Source organism: Podarcis pityusensis, assembly GCF_964106645.2.
Source record: "Podarcis pityusensis genome assembly, chromosome: 6".
Classification (NCBI taxonomy): Eukaryota; Metazoa; Chordata; class Lepidosauria; order Squamata; family Lacertidae; genus Podarcis; species Podarcis pityusensis.
This window is the reverse complement of record NC_138030.1, coordinates 90,777,522-90,792,381: the sequence shown is the minus strand read 5'-3', so window position 1 is coordinate 90,792,381 and position 14,860 is coordinate 90,777,522.

Genomic DNA, 14,860 nt, shown 5'->3' with positions numbered 1-14,860 from the left:
CCAATAATAAAAACAAGTTGAATGAGTACAACTTAAAAACAAGATTAAAATACAACATTAAAACATTAAAAACATTAAAATGCAGCCTCATCACAGGAGGAGAAACGAAAAAAAGAAAGAGGAGGAGGGAATCAAATTGACTCCAAGCCAAAGGCCAGGCGGAACAATTTTGTCTTACAAGCCCTGCGGAAAGAAATCAGATCCTGCAGGGCCCTGGTCTCATGAGGCAGAGCGTTTCACCAGGCCAGAGCCAGTGTTGAAAAAGCCCTGGCTCTGGTTGCGGCTAATCTAACTTCCTTAGGGCCCAGGACCATTATGGTGTTGCTATTTATGGATCTTAAGGTCCTCCATGGGGCATACTGGCAGAGGCGGTCCCATAGGTACGAGGGTCCTAGGCCATGAAGGGCTATAAAGGTAAAAACCAGCACCTTAAATCTGACCCTGTACTCCACCGGGAGCCAGTGCAGCTGGAAAAGCACTGGGTGAATATGCTCCCATGACAGAGACCCCGTGAGGAGCCTCGCTGCAGCATTCTGCACCCTCTGGAGTTTCTGGGACAACTTCAAGGGCAGCCCCGCATAGAGCAAATTTCTTCTTCTTTTCCAAGTTCCTTTTCATATCTTCTCAAAAACTTTTTCACTTCTTGCGAGTCTGTCAGTTTAAATCTTTTGTCCTTGTAATAGAAGGAAATTCCCTCTGGGAACTCCCATCAATACTGTATTTCATTTCTTTTCAGGACATTTATTATTTGTCTGTATCCTTCCCTTTTGCACAGGATTCTGATTGGAATTTCTTTAAAAATAATAATTGGCCGACCTCCAATCATTAATTTTTTTTAATAGCTTGTTCTTAATATTGTGTTCTTCATTTCAATTGAGTTAAATATAACTAAACAATCGCCAGGAAGTTTTTTTGACTTAGTTTGTTGGGATTTCACTCTTATTCTGAATGCATTTTCTACCGTGTATGCTACCTGTTCTTCTTTTATCTCCAACCATTTTGCAAGTTCTTTGATCATTTTTTCTTTTATGTTCTCATTCACTTCTTCTCCCACGCTTCTAAATTTCAAATTAAGTTGTTTCTGACGCATTTCTGCCATGGCTAAATTATCCCATATTTGATCTTGCGTTTTATTTAACTCTTTTATTTCGTCCTTTATTTTTTCTGTCTCTTTCTTTTGATCCTTCATTTCTTTTTGAATTTTTTTGTTTGTCTCTTCAATTATTTTTGACTTAACTGTAAAATCTTGTATCTTACTAGAGAGTTCTCCTACAGTGCCTTCTATCTTTCTGTCTATCTGTTCCTGGATTTCTCCTAGTTTGCTTTCCATATGTAATTCACTTTGCTTAAATTCCTCCTTAATTTTTAACCACAAAATGTCTAAATCTTTAATTTCCTCTTGTCAGGATGCCTTTCTATCTCCTGGTGTCCCTCCTACTTTTTTCCCATTTTTCCCTGACATTTTGCGGGTATTTTCTCAATAATCAGCTTTAGTTTCCACTCTCTCCCCTAGAGGGCGCACAATTTCTCTCTTACCCTTTCTGTGTCTTTAACAGATTTTAACACGTTTACAAATCTATTTTCTTACCACTTTCCTTATATCTCCTTATTTTTCTTAATATCGTACTCCCCTTGGTTTCAATCAAAACTTCATGACCAAAAGAACAGAGAAACCCTTCAATACCCTTTAAAGTATTATCAAATCCCAATAACCTTGTGTCGTATTAGATATAATTATGTTAGTATGTTAGTTTTCAAAGGCAAGAAACAAAAAAGCAAAAATAGTAGTCTCTTTTTATAATCAAATAAAGGATGTCCAGTCCCAGTCAAGTTCCTGCTTCCTTAATATTTCCATGTATAGTTTCTGCCTTCCAAAAGCAGAATGGATGAAGCCATAAGCAAAGCAACTTGCATCATATGCTAGATCATGCAGTGCTGAACAAGTAAAAAGGTTTTCACCTGATTCCAAAATGACATCTAACCTGATCCAGGTGGGCATAGGCAAGGAGGCTAATCCATCAACTGGGCACCATGACTGAAAAGGCCATCTGCTGGACATAAACTAACCTAAAATGACAGAAGGTCAGGTAGGAGGACCTCATGTGATGGCTGCAGAGCTCAGACAGCAGGCTTATGGTGTTCCATCCTGCTGTTGTTGCTGGCAAACGGATTTTGAATGATTATCAAGTTCACTGAAAACCCGGCAAAAATGCTTTGAGCAGAGCTTATAGTAGGACAGAAGAAATTAGTATATATGTCATGGCCAATTTATTTGCTAGATAACTTTAAAACTTGGTCTGTGTGTCTGTGGGAGGAAGGGTGATTTTACTCTAATCCAGTGGTTCCCAACCTTTTTTTGGCCCTGACCGACCTAAAAACCTGTCAAATCCTGATGCCCCCCGCATGACATATAATTCTTATTATTCAAAAAGTGAACTCATATTCATGTGGAAGAAGCCTTAAAGGCCATTAACATGGTCTAAACAAGCTTCCAAGTTGTCCCCCTTAAAAATCCAATTGCCCCCCTGTGGGGCGTGTGCCCCATGTTGGGAACCATGGCTCTAATCAAATATTTAGGCTACCCATGCACAACAGTTAGTGTAACTGACTACTTTGTACAGTGGTACCTCGGGTTACATACACTTCAGGTTACATATGCTTCAGGTTACAGACTCCGCTAACCCAGAAATAATACCTCGGGTTAAGAACTTTGCTTCAGGATGAGAACAGAAATCATGCAGTGGCGGCGCGGTGGCAGCGGGAGGCCCTGAAGGGAAGCTTTGCTTCTGCACATGACTGTGGCATGATGGGAAGTCTTGCTTCTAAGCTTTTCTTCTGCACATGCTGCACAAACCGTTCTAATACCAAGACATTCCCTCATCATCTTAGAATGTTCAGTTCATATTGAGTTCATGAAAACATTATACTCTGACCTGTTCTTAATGCATAGTTGACCACATCTATGGAACGCGATTGTTATGTTCTTTCATGTCATGATCAGTCACTAGTAATTGTTCAAGTCTTGCTATATCAATCACTAGTTATAATTTAATTAGGAGGTTTCATGCCTGTCTAGTTCTGTGCTCCCTTTCCCAACCTTTAATCTATTGGTGATTAATGTAATATGTAACCTTTGCTTTGTACTTGTGTTAACCAATCAGCAATAAGCACATATGTGGCAAATGCTGTAATATTCAATAAAAGGGACTCTCCGAGACTTGCTCGAGAGATGCCTCTCGTATGACACCTTGCCATTCGTCTGTCGCTCATTTCAACCCAACAAGGCCCCATTAGCTAAAGTGGTACCTCAGATTAAGAACAGTTTCAGGTTAAGAACGGACCTCCAGAATGAATTAAGTTCTTAACCTGAGGTACCACTGTATATGTGTGTCAGGCAGCAGAGGAAGAAACCCCCACGGCAGGTTGCCAGGAATGGGTAAGACAAGGAAAAGTCCTTACCATCTGCTTTTTTATTCAATATTTACACATAGAGGCTTGGAATGAATGCAGCCTCTTGGAATAATGGTGTTGTCTTGAGTGAATCTCCATCCCCCTTTCCCCCCACTTCCTCATTCATCACCTTCTCCCCTATGAGTGGCACTGAGGGCCCTTTGCTTCTGAGCCCTTTGCTCTACTACTTTCAGGGCTCACTGGGTTCTGGGAGAGGGGGGAGGGTGCCTGGAATGCTTTCTAAAGACACTGTGTCCATTAGCTGTTGCTCTCCTGGTGCTTCCTACTCCTGCTCTCCCATTATTTCCCAGCTTTTCCCCTCATCTGCCTCTGAGCTGTGTTCTCCCTCAAGCCCCTGTTGTAATTCTGAACTGTCCTCTTCTTCTCTGGAAGGATCAAGCTGGGGAAGCAGTTTCCACCATTCCTCCTCTGCCCAGCCCCTGACAATGTGTGTGGTGTAGTGGTTAAGAGCGATAGACTCGTAATATGGTGAACCGGGTTCGATTCCCCACTCCTCCACATGCAGCTGCTGGGTGATCTTGGGCTAGTCACACTTATCTGAAGTCTCTCAGCCCCACTCACCTCACAGAGTGTTTGTTGTGGGGGAGGAAGGGAAAGGAGAATGTTAGCTGCTTTGAGACTCCTTGTAAAGGTAAAGGTAAAGGTACCCCTGACCATTAGGTCCAGTCGTGACCGACTCTGGGGTTGTGGCACTCATCTCGCTCTATGGGCAGAGGGAGCTGGCATTTGTCCGCAGACAGCTTCTGGGTCATGTGGCCAACATGACTAAGCCGCTTCTGGCGAAGCAGAGCAGTGCACGGAAACGCCGTTTAGCTTCCCGCCGGAGCGGTACCTATTTATCTACTTGCACTTGACGTGCTTTCAAACTGCTAGGTTGGCTGGAGCAGGGACCGAGCAACAGGAGCTCACCCCATCGCGGGGATTCGAACCGCCCACCTTCTGATCAGCAAGTCCTAGGCTCTGTGGTTTAACCCAAATCCAAACTCTTCTTCTTCTCTTCTTCATTCATAATTTTATTGAAACAATAACAATTCTGAGAATACCATTAGAGTTGCGTAAGAATTAGGATTGATGTGCGCGTGCTGGGAAGGAGGAAGGGGCAGGATAAGTTTCAGAATGGGAAATGAGAGAAAGCACAGAGGAGGCTATTGGTCAATGTGCCCAGATGTATTTGTCTCATCATGCCTTTTTGCAATCCTCCAATGCTGCTTAGAGCCATGCAAATATATCTAGATGAAATAGCATGGGATACAGACAAGTTATTTCTCACATCTATTGGGAACAACATTAATGTTAACAAAATTGCTTCATTAACTAGAAGCACTTTGCAGGTTGAAACTGCTATATCAGAAGACTAAAGATTTTTGACATTACAGCTTACTGAAGATATGGAGCAAATGGAATAGGAAAAGATTTAGAAGTATTATTATGTTCTGCAAATAACCTGATCAGAGTGGGTAGAGAGAAACCAATGAATCAAGCTAAGCATGGATTTTTCTTTCCCCCCTTTTTCTAAATGACCTTTCTTAATGGATCTGCAGAAATTCCGATGCAGAGCAGAAATGTGTATATTGTGTCACATCATTCTAAAAGCTGATGTACTGCATTGCAACGATACGAGAAAAAGCAGTAATAAATGGAACTGTGTTTTTTTCAGATGTGTAGCTTGAATATGATAGTTGTTATCTGTATAAATGTACTCTGGTCAGAAGCCTTATGCATTTTCTCAGCATCTGCAAATTCAGCAGACGCCTGATTTCATCACTACGTTTGCATGTACCGAAAAATTCTGTTCTCAACAATGAGACGGAGAGAGAGAGAAAATGAAAATTATGTACATTTAGGAAGCGGGGCATATTTTTAATGCTAACTTGTCAGAAGGAACATAATTACCACTTCCAGTGAGTCATGATCCTTCAGCAAGACACATTTCCATTCCCTATACAAAAATGGAATTTGCAGAGCACCACATCTGAATTTTATGCAGTGGTTGACAATAAAACCTGTTTGGGTTATTGCCATATGAATAAACAAGCTCATGCCGCATGCCATGTAGCTTCTGAAGCATATTGCAGAATCTTACTCCTGAGAGGGAAACTGCTATTAAAAGAGATTGGAAAGATGTGATTCTAGGAATTCTATCAAAAGCACATAATCTTCACTGGATTGCCAGAGCTTGTTCCAGAATGCAAATTCCTAATAATAATAACAATAATGTAGAAAAATGTGCAGAAGGAAATGAGATATGGAAATGTCATCTAAAATACGGAACAGACTACTTGGGCGCAGTGCTAACACCTCTCATACTTTTATTGATTTTTTTTAAGCGTTTATTAATTTTCCAATAAAAAAAATACTTTTATTGATTATTTTAAGCCACCTTTTTATGACATTGAACATGAGCCTACCACATCTAAATGCATCTGAGTCTCACTGATTATTATTATTTTTTAAAAAAAGATAGAAACATATGTCTGACTGTTTGTTTATCTTATCCAGGCTATGCTAAGACATGATCCAATCCCATTGTTCTCAGGAGCTCAATTAATTTCATAGCAAAGATTCAACCATAAATTTAAATCTCCCACTGAAATAGTAATCATTTCCATTGGGCATACATTTTGCCTGAGTTGGAACCTCCAAATTCAGTTCATATTCATTACTGAGAAATCTTCCAGCAATTGCAGATCTGCAAATCTTGCAAAGCGTGTTCTCCTTCATAGAGAGCACGTGTTGCAGTGGGGTCTGACAGGCCACCCCTCTGTTGCTGGGTGGGTTAGTATGGATGACCATCCGCAGTGATTGGGCGGTTGGGTTACTGGGCAAATTTTGGTGTTGCCATTTAGGGGGACGGAACAAAGGTTATAAAATCAAGTCATGCAGTGCTGACTGGACTCTCTTGCTGCATGCATCGGATCACCCGCCCTCCCTCCCTAATGTTAGGCTGTTTGCTTGACCTTGCTATGCCTGTCATGGGGTCATCTGCTTTTGGGGCAGGAGCCTGGTAGGAATTTTGTCCATTTGGCTGATTGGCTGGTGCCATTTGGTTTTTGCCTACTGCATAGCAAATCATCACAACTTGTAAGGTTGTGGTTAGGCATTGGTTAAAAAATTGGTTGGTGGAGGGGTAAGGATTGGCAGTGCCTGCCGCTCCAATGCTGCTGTGGAAAGGGAATTCCATTAAAGGAATCCAGGGGATTGCCACTCTTTTGTCCGTACCCCTGAATGGGGCTTAGGGCTGTGTAAGCCCCTGGGAGCATGCGAGGGGGGGTTGGGGTGAGGGTCTGGTGCCCGGCTCCATGCTCTCCCCAATATTGTTTTCCCTTACTGGCTTTCGCTGGAATCCAGAAGTCAGTTCTGTCCCCAGGCAGGGGACAATAACCAATGCCTAAGCAACCACTCACATTTATGTATTTTAATAAAGTTGTGGCCAAATTTATGCCAAAAACCTTAAACAAAAATTATGTGTTAATTGTGAATTATTTAGGGGTGGCTTGGGGGACCTCGACACGCAAATCTCCTTGTCCAAGCTATTGTATTCTCCCTTGAAATGCCTGCAGATGCCGCAGCAGGGAGCTCCAAATTAGACCAAGTTCTGCCCAGTGCCCACCCACTGGCCGCTGCACCTCAAATTAAAATTACACCTCAAAGACTTCGCAAACAATAACTCCATCAATGCCTTTTTGCTTGGCGTTGTTTTTTGCAGTCTGTATCTGGGCTCCTGTCCTTATTTTCCTTGCTTCTAAAAATAAAAAAAGGTACTTTCAAGGTCTTCTTGCTACAGCTGATTTTGACAAATACTTCTGGCTGTGTTTCAGAAATGCCTGGCCCACTGGAGTGGACTCACAAAGCTAGTTTATTGCTGGATGGGTTGCTGTTGCTTACTGAGAAGGGAAAGGCTGGGAAGGTGATTGCCTTCACCAATGCGCTTTCACTGTGAGGACCTCCCCACTGCCTTGCCCCTCTTGCTCCCAGTAAGCAACAGTGACTGACCTGTCAGGAAGCTAGCACAGCAGATGCCCAACCACCCAGCATGCCACTTATGCTCTGTTTGCTATGTATCCTAATGCAGCAAACTCCAGCATTTCTCTCTGAGATAAAGTGGAGATAAACCAACTGCATGGAGACCTTTTTTTGCCTTGCACCGGGTTCATCTGTATTCGAGGCAGGAGGAGGAATATTAGGTTGTCCTCAAGTCCTCTTCCCCTTAAAGGCAAATGTTCTACATGAACAATAGTAAACAACTTAGTTTGACAGCTCCCAGGTTGCGAGAACATAGTGTGCCATGCATTAATTAACCGGAGCTGAAAGAATGGGAAGTGGAAGAAGATTAAATCCAGCCAAGTGAATAAATTGATTGAAGGAGAGGACTTTGCTGTCAAATGCTCCACTTAATGATGTTTAATTATGTATTGTTAACAAGTTATGTTTGCTTCCCTTGAACACAGGATCATTAAGGAAAATTTTGGTTCCTGGCCATTGGTGTACACAATTAAGCCACTCTCAAGTCGAAGGCATCAAGTTGCCAGAATGGAGATGTCTTGGCCAGCGCTTTTTAGTTCAGATTATGCAAGGGCTACATGAAAGCAATGGCCTAATATAAAAGGAATGCATAGTCCTTGTGCTGGATGTATTCCATTCGGAATTAGTGAACCTATGGCAGGTTTTTGTCATAAATATCAAAAGGGATTCGGACGATCTGGCAGGAATTTACGGAGAACCAGATCGCCCATGCTAACACAATCACCCAAATAAAATCCATATAGACTAAAACAAGTATCCATCATTTACAGTTCCTGAATTTTATTGTGAAGAGGTGTTGATTCAGTTCAAAATTAAGCTGAGCAGCAGTGACAGACTTATGGACCAGAGACCTGAGTTTGAAACTGTGACGCTTTGGCACAGAAAATTATTTTCATATTCCACTTTCAAGAGCCATTCAGAAAGCATAACAAACACACACAGAGTTGCAAACAGAAAAGTCAGGTGGCTTTTAAAATGTATGCAAATTGTTCTCACCTTGAAAAATTATAATACTAGTGATGTTGAACTGATGCAGCTAGCTGATCAGAAGATGGCTCTCTCACATGTTACAAGTTAATGGCACAACAGTGGTCACCATCTCTTCTCTTTCTAAAGATTTAACATGGGAAGGATAAATGGATGTTACTAGCTTAGGCCTCGTCCCCAACGTCTGTAGCTTAGTGGCAGACAATCTGGTTTGCATGCTGAAGGTCCCAAATTCAATCCCAGCATCTTCAAGTAGGAATGAAGAAGACCTCTGCCCTAAAACTTTGGAGAGGCATCGCTAGTTGGTGTTGGCAATACTGAGCGGTATGGGCCAAAGGTCTGACTCTATCGGGCAGCTATCTATGTGCATTTGAGTAAGCGCACTAATAATCCTCGACATAAAACAATGGGAACACTGGAATATCAATATATATAGCCCTGTTTCTCCCAATCTGAGAACAGGCAATAACATATAAGTAGGGCTCCTAGCACATCACAAACAAGTGACAGGAATTAAATAAAATATATTTGGAAGTTGATCTTTTTAACTCCCCAAAGTTGGAAGCTGCATCGACCATAAGATTTTATTCAGAGTCCAATATAGAGCTTCAGGAAACAGCCCACCTCAGTGGGAGATGTTTTATAGATGGCTCATTCCAGCTGAAGGCTGGTCTGAGTCTGTTTCATTATTTCTACCACCACCATTTGGTTTTTTTGTGTTTGGGGGGATGGAACACACAACTTTAACTTTTTTTCTTTTTAGGAGAAGTTGATGACATTTTCAGTCACGCTGGCCTCTACAGTGTGGGTGAAACCTGCCAAATTTCAAATAGGTCCAAATAGCCTTTTGTGTTGGACATCTTTACATTTTTAAAATACCATATTTATAACACCCCCCTCCCGTGTGTGTGAGTGGGGGTTTAAATTGGCAGGTAACGTTACACTTTCTGATGGCATGTATCCTGCTAAATTTCAAAAAAGATAGCGGCACTGATTTTCCTGCAAGTTTGGGGAGGGTGAGAAAAGATATTATTTCATCCCTAGTGTATTGTGGGCGATTGGTGCAAAAACTGCAGACATAGGGATGTGTTCCAGCAACTTCCTCTCCCTCATCGCTTGGACAGAATAAAGGAGAGGGAAGGGATTATGAAAGATAGTCTAGCTTCATATTACTGAGGGGGAACAGAGTTTTTTTGTAGGTAAAGGGATGATGCCTTACGTCATCCCACTTTGTAATCTTTTTTTTTTTTTTTTTTTTTTTTTTTGCAAATCTGAAATCTCTAGAAGCCCCTTCTAGTGTTCTAGGCTGTCTGCATGTGCAGCCTTCATAGGTCTTGTATAAATTTGGAATACCAGAGAATTCTAATGAAAACAGGAATGGAAATTCCCAGTTGTTTGCTCATGATCCTCATGTTTGGAATGGAAATAAATCCAGGAAATATGATTAGTATTCACTGTTGTTGCATTCAGTCCACAAACAATATGCAATTGATTAGACACACACACACACACAATTTGCATTTAAATGAATGTAACAGAATAACGTGATAACAATTAACTTAAGTCCCCCACAGCTGATATCAAGGCAAATATTGCAATTCTTTTGTGGAAGGTGAACTACAGTAGAAATGAAACAGTGTTGCATGCAACAAATAGTGGGTGGAACAGCAAATGATGCCTTTTTTACATTCTTAGTCTAGATATACACACAACTCTTAAAGAAGTGTTTTAACCACCTTCTCTACATAATTATCAGATAGAGCCTAATTTAAAACTAGGCATGCTTTCCTCAGGTGCATTTTCCATTTTATTTAAAGACTGTCCAATTGATTTACAGAAGGGACAGCAACTAAATGAATACCTCAATATAAGTGACAGAATATTTAGGGTATCTCAATAATTTGATCAAGTTTCCCTAGAAGTGAATATTTTCTTTGGCCTCCACTGGTTGTAAAGTGAGCAGTGATTGACTGTGTGTCTGAATATACAGTACATCACAGAATTCAGAAACTGTGTTGAGCAATTACTTGATCCAGTGCTGGCAACCATCTCTGATGCTCTCTACAAAATATGACCCAGTGCCCAAGAGTGACAGGGCTATCCATCATCAAATCTGGAAACAACCCACTACAGGGTGAAGGTAAGGCATCACATTTTTAGCCCAGCTGGCAAAAGCCACATTTGAGTCCTTCATATCCCAGCAGCAGTACTGAACCTCAGCTCTTTGCTATGTTATTTGCTTTTCACCTATATTGGCTAAACCAATAAATTTCACTAAAGAAGTCTGGTTTCCGAACAGCAGATGCATCTACCTTTGCTTATCAGGTTCTACCAAGAAATTCATCATGCTCGTCAAGAAGAAAACAATGATTAAATCCCAGTACTCTCTTTCACTATCTCTCAGTACCATCTGAATCAGGAGAGGCAGTGCAGGGCCAAAGGTGGTAACATGGTGGATGTGGGCTGATAAATTGAAGTTGAATGCAGACAAGATGAAGGTTCTGTGGGTGGGTGGTGGTTCTCAGGTCCTGGAATTGCTTGGTCAACCTGCTGTAGGCAGAGGGGTAGGAAGAGGGGTGTGGCGGGTGCGATCCACCCTGGGTGTCATGCCTGAGGGGGTGACAAAATGGAAGGTGAGTGGGCGGCACACCTCGTGCCCAGCGGCAGCAGCTCTTCTGACCTGGCGGCAGAGAGCAGCCCTCCTCAGTCGTGGCGAGGTGCACCCATTGCCAGGTTGTGTCTGACTCGGCTGCAGAGAGCAGGAGGAGAGTGAGCAGCAGCTTCCTCGCCCCTCTCCTACCCTGTGTGGGATGTGAAACACAAGAGCAGTCAAGTACAACATTCCTAGAGTGAACATGTTTACACATGGGGAGGAATGTTTGTCCACCCAGCAGGTAAACTTCCTGTTTCCTTCTGGCCTGGGGCAGACTTCCTCTGCATGTGACTAGAGGTGGGTGTGGCCTCACCTGTGCAGGTAACAACAAAAGCACAGGGCAGGGCAGCCATCTCTCTCTTTTTGACTACATGCATCGAAGAAGCAACATCTGCTTAGCCAAAGATGCTTTCTTGGCGGACAAAGGGACTGTTTCCTTATGAGAAGGTGTATGTTACTTTTCTAAGCTAAGTCTGCCTTCTGGAATCCGATTGTGAACAGAATGTGAGTAAACTCTTTTTATACTTTTACAGAAGACTGTGTCATGTCTTATCTTTTATAAGAGAATAAGGGGGAAATACCAGGACAGTTATTATAGAGGCATTAGCGAGCCTGAGCAAACACATCCGCTGTAAGTTTAAAAAGGGGAATGTTACTCTGCTAGATTGTGAACACAAGTTGGAAAGGCTATAATCAAACAATATATGCTCTCCTGCATCCCTGAACATTCCCACACCCTGAACTGTGGCACATGGGAGGGCACCCTTCATGCCCCTCAGGAGTGCACCCCCCCTTGGGAGCATGCCCCATGCCCCTCGGGAGCACGCCTGCCCTGGGCAGTGCTGGCATATGCTCCACCGTTAGCAGTAGGTGGGTTGCACTCCCCTTGAAGGAACAGTCGCATAGTTTAGGGGTGCTCCTTCAGTCATCTTTGCCACTAGAGGCAAAGTGTCCCTTTGCTCAGTTCAGCTGGTGTGCCAGCTATAACAATTTCTGGACAAAGATTCGTCGATTGATGGATTTTTATTATTTATTCAATTTATATCCCAGTTTATATCCTCCTGAGGGAGCTATCCCAAAGGACAGCTTTGCCACAGTTTCCCATGTCCTGTTAAATTCCAATATAGGCAATATGCTCTATGTTGGGCAGCCATTGAAAAGTTGCAACTAGTTGCAAAATGCAGTGGCTCAACAGCTGGTACGTGCCTGGAGATGCTCACATATAAAACAAATTTTGAAGCAGCTACGCTGGTTGCCTTTTGGGCCAGATTTATGGTGCCTATGTTAGCAATTAAGTTCTAAATTACCTGGGCCGCAAACAGAGGCACCAATTTGTGCCAAAGATTAAGGGGGCCCAGGTAGGTTGAGGTCCTATTGAGCCCCTGGAGCCTGCAGTCAGTGCCCAACTTGGCCGATTGCTGGCACCAGTCCTGAAGGTAAACATCAGTTCTGTTCCCTGCATTGATTATTTGCATTGCTTGTTCCCTTTTTCTTTCTTTTTTTACAAAACAAGTTCTTATTTATTCATTCTCATTTTTACTGACCATTGTGTTGTTTCAAATCTGGGGTGGAGTTGGGTTGACACGAGCATCTGTGTCCCAATTTCACACCCAGATGAGGCAATGGGTGGAATTCAAAGGCATAAAGAAATACAGCCATCCAGATGTGAAGCTAATGGGTTAATGTCAGGAAGCAACCTCAAAGAGCTCTGAATACGCTTGTTAGTGTCCAAAATCCGGCTCTCTTGGCAATTAAAAAACAACAACAACATACTGCTTTTGACTTTTTGTCCTTTTAACTGGCAGAAAATAGAGGTTTGGGCTCGCCAAGTCTTCCTAGTTTGACTGAGTCCCTCTCATTATGGAATGGGACTTAGCTACTTATTTATTATTTACAAAAAGGTTCCAGCAAAGGATTGAATTTCCACTCTTACCTGTTTAGGCTTACGGATGCACCCACAACACTTACGCCCCAGCTCAAAGCTGAGGAAGTCTGTGGCATGAAATTGCTGCATTTGTGAGATGCTTTTGCACTGGTGACCTAGATACTCAGAGATAAGGGGAAAAAATCAAGAAGTGCTCTGAGGTTTTTAAAAGACAAATTCAACACCTGCTCAGTTCAATGGGGCATTCTCCAAAGACTTCAGAAGATGGTGGCTCGGTCTTTCTAAGGTACCGTAATGTAAGAGAGGCTTGTTTTCTGTTGTTTCCCTTCTTTTGCCTCCATGACCACATGTCTTTCCTAACCAGCAGGGGATAAAAGCACCTGTAATGCTATTATCTAATGTGCAAGGGAGGCAATTTGCTTAATGCCACTAATGATTGTAACAATGCAAGCGGGTTAATGTAGTTAAATACAAGGGGGAGAAATGGAGCGAACGGTTGCTTCTGCTCTTAGAAACCAGGTCACAGAGTCTATTTCAATGTCACACCAATAAAATGCTCCAAATATAGGCCACCGCTCAGAGACAGGCGAGGGAGGTACGTTCTACAGTTTTGTTTGTTGCTCAGAATGTATGGGTCTCACACACCCAGTCTCTGCCCCAAAATGCAACAACAAGGCAGTGCACAACAACGGCAATAAGAGTAAAATCCATAAAATGGTGGTAAAAATAGCAGAAAACAATGAACACTTTAAACAGTAGACTCAAAATTCTGGACCAAGGGTGGATGTAGTCTAAGAGAGAACTTGTAGGCCACATTTGGCTCCCAGGCCAGAGGTCAGTTGTCCCTGAGGTACAGGATTACAGTCTCCAATTGTCTTTCAACATTGTTTCTCACATGAAGGGGGAAACCGTGGTGAAGGGAGCAGTAGGGTGACTCATTTAGCCCTGTCTCCCAAGTTACACAGCACTTACACGTCCACCATGTAGGGGCATAACTTCTGAAGCAGGGAGCCTGATCTGTGCATGGAGGCTCCTCTACCAATTTAGAGTCATTGGTCACCTGGATATCTCCAGGAGCCCTGGCTCCCATATGAACTTCCTCATCACTTCAGATTGGCTGAGGAGACCATGCTGTGGATTCATACCCTGAGGCCAGATTGTCCTGCACAATAAAATCAGGGCTTGCTTCTGGTTGTGTGCTTAAGCTGTGTGTGGCAATGCGAGGGGCAAGGCAGATCATTAAAAAGTTCTCCTTGGCAGTAAAGTGGGAATAAATTGTGTTTCATTCCTCTTTTGTGGCAAGGAGGTACAGGAAGGGAAGTGGGTAGGACAGCTTGGTGACCTCCTTAGGGACCTCTGAAAGTGATGAGCTTGTAACTCAGGAAGACTTTGGGGACAACGTGTTCATCCACTTGGTGGTTTAGGGCCCTGGAGAATGGTGATGCAGAAGGTTGTTTTGGGGGCAGAAGGAAATGGTTCAGGGCAGAAGGACAGGGGCTTGTTGCCCTTACAGCTGCAGGCATGTGCTTGAAATATGGCTGTTTAGCTCCTGCACTGATAACTTTCCCTTTGCATGTTCTTTTCATGTTTGAAGTGTCCCGTAGTTAAACCCAGCTATGGGCATCAGTGTTTTATTTCAGGCTTCATCTGCAATGACGTTCTAGAAACTTCAGTAGGCACTGATATCTCAACAGGGTTGACACCTGTCTAATAGTAACTGGAAGAGAATTTCATGGTAAAACAAAAGTACTGGACGGTTAAATCCAGTCAAGGGCAACTATGGGGTTGCAGTGCTCATCTCACTTTCAGGCCGAGTGAGCTGGTGTTTGTCCACAGACAGC